Below are 5,000 nucleotides of genomic sequence, written 5' to 3'. Positions count from 1 at the left end.
CGCGTTGCTCTCTGTACGAATGCAGATGCTCAGCGGCAGCTAGGAGGCGCTCCATCCATGTCGGTACCGGTGAGCGTTGCACTCGCAGTCGCAAAAACGTACGGCAAGTATATTACTCGGAAGAGTCAATGACAGTCCAAGCCCCCCCTGCGTGGGAAGAGTCTTTCTAGGCCATGACCCACCAGAAGGGCGCAGCGTCCCCCACCCCAGACATGTGACGTCACACTATCGGTATTGACGACTAGACTGATTCCTTATAATCATTTGCCATACACCGGTGGAAGCTGCCGAGACGAGTAACTACATGGCGGCCTCGCCGTGTCACTAATGTACAGAGATACAACAGTTTCGACTGGAACCGGATGAAACGTATACACGGCGCTGATTAGTAATAGATAGAGCCATCAAAATACAGATAATGTATACAACTGTCCGTATACATGCTGAAAGACTCTGCTCACAATCACAACCACACGTCAGCCAGACACTCTTATCACGCACTACTCTCTGCCTGTAACAGGCACAGAGACAATATGTAAGCACCAGCATGGAACAACACCCAGTGCATCCTCTCCGCCACATTAGACAATCCACACTATCATAACCAGACCGGGAGGTCCACTCACAAAACAGAATATCCCACCCTTCCGACAACCACCATTGCTCAGCTAAGCCACCAACACCCACACACGTCCTACACAGGGGTACACCCAACATCACAATACTGCCTCCTGTCACAGCACACAAACAATGGCAGGAATGAAAGACACAGGTCTGCCACAAGCATGGAATCAGAGCGCCGCCTGTCATGAGCCAAAGGTGCATCCTGACGTGGCAAATCAGATGATGCCGCAGGCATCCACTTACTATAATCACAATCAACAAACCGGCCGCCGCCGCCGCCGCCCCCCCCCCCCCCCCCCCAATACACCTTTCCTTACAACAATGTGTACCTTAACCTAACCCATATTGCGCCTTAACCTAACCCATATTGCGCCTTAACCTAACCCATATTGCGCCTTAACCTAACCCATATTGCGCCTTAACCTAACCCATATTGCGCCTTAACCTAACCCATATTGCGCCTTAACCTAACCCATATTGCGCCTTAACCTAACCCATATTGCGCCTTAACCTAACCCATATTGCGCCTTAACCTAACCCATATTGCGCCTTAACCTAACCCATATTGCGCCTTAACCTAACCCATATTGCGCCTTAACCTAACCCATATTGCGCCTTAACCTAACCCATATTGCGCCTTAACCTAACCCATATTGCGCCTTAACCTAACCTATATTGTCCCTTAACCTAACCCATATTGTCGCTTAACCTAACCTATATTGCGCCTTAACCTAACCCATATTGCGCCTTAACCTAACCCATATTGTCCCTTAACCTAACCCATATTGTCCCTTAACCTAACCTATATTGTCCCTTAACCTAACCTATATTGTCCCTTAACCTAACCCATATTGTCCCTTAACCTAACCTATATTGTCCCTTAACCTAACCTATATTGTCCCTTAACCTAACCTATATTGTCCCTTAACCTAACCTATATTGTCCCTTAACCTAACCTATATTGTCCCTTAACCTAACCTATATTGTCCCTTAACCTAACCTATATTGTCCCTTAACCTAACCCATATTGTCCCTTAACCTAACCGATATTGTCCCTTAACCTAACCTATATTGTCCCTTAACCTAACCTATATTGTCCCTTAACCTAACCTATATTGTCCCTTAACCTAACCTATATTGTCCCTTAACCTAACCTATATTGTCCCTTAACCTAACCTATATTGTCCCTTAACCTAACCTATATTGTCCCTTAACCTAACCTATATTGTCCCTTAACCTAACCTATATTGTCCCTTAACCTAACCTATATTGTCCCTTAACCTAACCTATATTGTCCCTTAACCTAACCTATATTGTCCCTTAACCTAACCCATATTGTCCCTTAACCTAACCCATATTGTCCCTTAACCTAACCCATATTGTCCCTTAACCTAACCCATATTGTCCCTTAACCTAACCTATATTGTCCCTTAACCTAACCCATATTGTCCCTTAACCTAACCCATATTGTACCGTAACCTAACCTATATTGTACCTTAACCTAACCTATATTGTACCTTAACCCAACACACGTTGGGCCTTAACCTGCTCTGTAATTGTCATACGACGCGTTAAATTAGTGTAGTGTTGCCTAACTGCAACCCCCGCAATATAGTTTGCTACTCGCACTGCCCGGTCCCCAGAGTATCGCTTCATGTTAAACACCTTGCAGCTATACACTGTAATGCGGATGGCAGCAGGACGTACATGCTCAATGCCCTTCGCAGTTGTTCATTGGCATTCGCATGGCGAAGCACAGCCTACGTTGTGGTACGGCTTGTGTCAACTGTCCGCTGATGTTGTACGTCCAAATCACACACTGTACTGCACATTGGTCCTCATGTACTGAATGATACATCGTGGTACATGTGTGACCGTACCACGACTGCGCCAACAACGGCGAACCATACGGTCCAAATATTGTGCACTCAGCTACGTGTCGTCTCCCTATAAGAGCTGGATTGAAGTATGGTATGCCGTGGATGGCGATCAGCATGAGCCGTCTGTTGATGTAGTGGCGCGTGTTGTCAGACGTAGTCGTCTCTTCTCACACACCGTGATAGCATGGTGCACTGCGTTCCACATCTGCGACATGCGACAGAGGCCGGTTGACAGTCGTTCGCGCAATGGACATCGCATACGTACGGGGGCCACCTTCCACGTGTTCGCGAAGCGTGCACATGTTGTTGCGTGTATGTGGGCAGACATAGTGTGTCGTGACACCTGACACAGGCATGCAACAATCGTTGAATTTGCAAATGGCGATGGACGTCTACGTTTGCTGGTGACGTTACGCAAATGAAGAACTGGTAAACCGTTGTGGTGCGGTTGTTCTCGCTAGAGGTGAATCAGTGATGGCGACGATCGGTTGAGCTACCAACCGGTTGTTTCAGCGATACCCACCATGCCCACGAACGTGAATGGCATGTGGGTGTGAAGCGATACGCGGCGGTGGCTGGGTGGGACCGTCCCCGGCCGGTGAGGGGGGGCCTCCCGGCGTGCTGGCCGCGCGGTGCGTGGGCGCACGCGCTACAGCCGGCTGGTGGGGGCGGCCAGTGGCAGGCGCGCCGGCCGACGGAGGCGGCAGGCGGCGCAGCTGCGCGCCGGCGCACCCTGCACGCGGCGCCGTGCGGCCAAAGTAGGTCCTCGCGGGCCCGGTGCGAAGCGCGGTGGACATCTGCAGTGTGCTGGTCCGATTGAGGACTGTGTGCGCTGAGGATGCGCCGCCGCCCGGCGCTCGGCGCCGCGACGCCGTCTGCTGCTCGGTCGCCTCTGCGGTTCTCGCAGGTGGATTGTATCGCAGCTGTGCGGACGTGTTGGCGCGTGCGCTGTGCTGGGAGAGTTCGCTTCGGCACCCAAGTGGGGCTTTTGTCCTTCTGTGGCGCTGGCGTTGGAGCTGCCGGCCACCGTAGGTGGCGCGTGTTGTCTCCCGCCGGCAATGCCACGACAGCACGCTCCCGGGCCTCTGTCGGCAGCGGCAAGCTCAGTTGGGAGCACGGGTGGTCGCACCTAAAGCGTCTACTCGCCAAACTCCGGGCGATTGCGCCTCTCTCGAACCCGACCAAGTACTTAGGACGGCGCTGCGCGCCGCCGGGACCTGAGAGGGTTTCGAGGTGTATTGTGCAGGGGAGCTCAGCCTCCTCCTGTTTGCAGAATAATTGAGCGGACGCTTGCGTGTTCGCGCGGGCCCCCGGGACACACTCCCGGGCGGCCGGCTGCTCAGCTCTAGTTGACGCAGCTCCCTGGTTGATCCTGCCAGTAGTCATATGCTTGTCTCAAAGATTAAGCCATGCATGTCTCAGTACAAGCCGCATTAAGGTGAAACCGCGAATGGCTCATTAAATCAGTTATGGTTCCTTAGATCGTACCCACGTTACTTGGATAACTGTGGTAATTCTAGAGCTAATACATGCAAACAGAGTCCCGACCAGAGATGGAAGGGACGCTTTTATTAGATCAAAACCAATCGGTCGGCTCGTCCGGTCCGTTTGCCTTGGTGACTCTGAATAACTTTGGGCTGATCGCACGGTCCTCGTACCGGCGACGCATCTTTCAAATGTCTGCCTTATCAACTGTCGATGGTAGGTTCTGCGCCTACCATGGTTGTAACGGGTAACGGGGAATCAGGGTTCGATTCCGGAGAGGGAGCCTGAGAAACGGCTACCACATCCAAGGAAGGCAGCAGGCGCGCAAATTACCCACTCCCGGCACGGGGAGGTAGTGACGAAAAATAACGATACGGGACTCATCCGAGGCCCCGTAATCGGAATGAGTACACTTTAAATCCTTTAACGAGTATCTATTGGAGGGCAAGTCTGGTGCCAGCAGCCGCGGTAATTCCAGCTCCAATAGCGTATATTAAAGTTGTTGCGGTTAAAAAGCTCGTAGTTGGATTTGTGTCCCACGCTGTTGGTTCACCGCCCGTCGGTGTTTAACTGGCATGTATCGTGGGACGTCCTGCCGGTGGGGCGAGCTGAAGGCGTGCGACGCGCCTCGTGCGTGCTCGTGCGTCCCGAGGCGGACCCCGTTGCAATCCTACCAGGGTGCTCTTGAGTGAGTGTCTCGGTGGGCCGGCACGTTTACTTTGAACAAATTAGAGTGCTTAAAGCAGGCAAGCCCGCCTGAATACTGTGTGCATGGAATAATGGAATAGGACCTCGGTTCTATTTTGTTGGTTTTCGGAACCCGAGGTAATGATTAATAGGGACAGGCGGGGGCATTCGTATTGCGACGTTAGAGGTGAAATTCTTGGATCGTCGCAAGACGAACAGAAGCGAAAGCATTTGCCAAGTATGTTTTCATTAATCAAGAACGAAAGTTAGAGGTTCGAAGGCGATCAGATACCGCCCTAGTTCTAACCATAAACGATGCCAGCC

The 5,000-nt window shown here is 51.8% G+C and overlaps 1 non-coding gene across 1 annotated transcript in view; it reads left to right on the top strand.

Annotated features, from left to right (window-relative positions):
• Window positions 1-3,863: 3,863 nt before the first annotated feature.
• The window catches only part of LOC126431788 (small subunit ribosomal RNA), a 1,910-nt gene continuing 773 nt past the window's right edge, over window positions 3,864-5,000 (top strand). The window contains exon 1 of the ribosomal RNA XR_007577752.1: window positions 3,864-5,000. This exon is cut by the window's right edge and continues 773 nt beyond it. This is a non-coding gene — a ribosomal RNA (small subunit ribosomal RNA).

The sequence above is a fragment of the Schistocerca serialis genome, unplaced genomic scaffold (assembly GCF_023864345.2).
Source record: "Schistocerca serialis cubense isolate TAMUIC-IGC-003099 unplaced genomic scaffold, iqSchSeri2.2 HiC_scaffold_1111, whole genome shotgun sequence".
NCBI classification, from domain to species: Eukaryota; Metazoa; Arthropoda; class Insecta; order Orthoptera; family Acrididae; genus Schistocerca; species Schistocerca serialis.
Note: the sequence above shows the minus strand (reverse complement) of the source record. Positions and strands in the feature narration are given on the sequence as shown.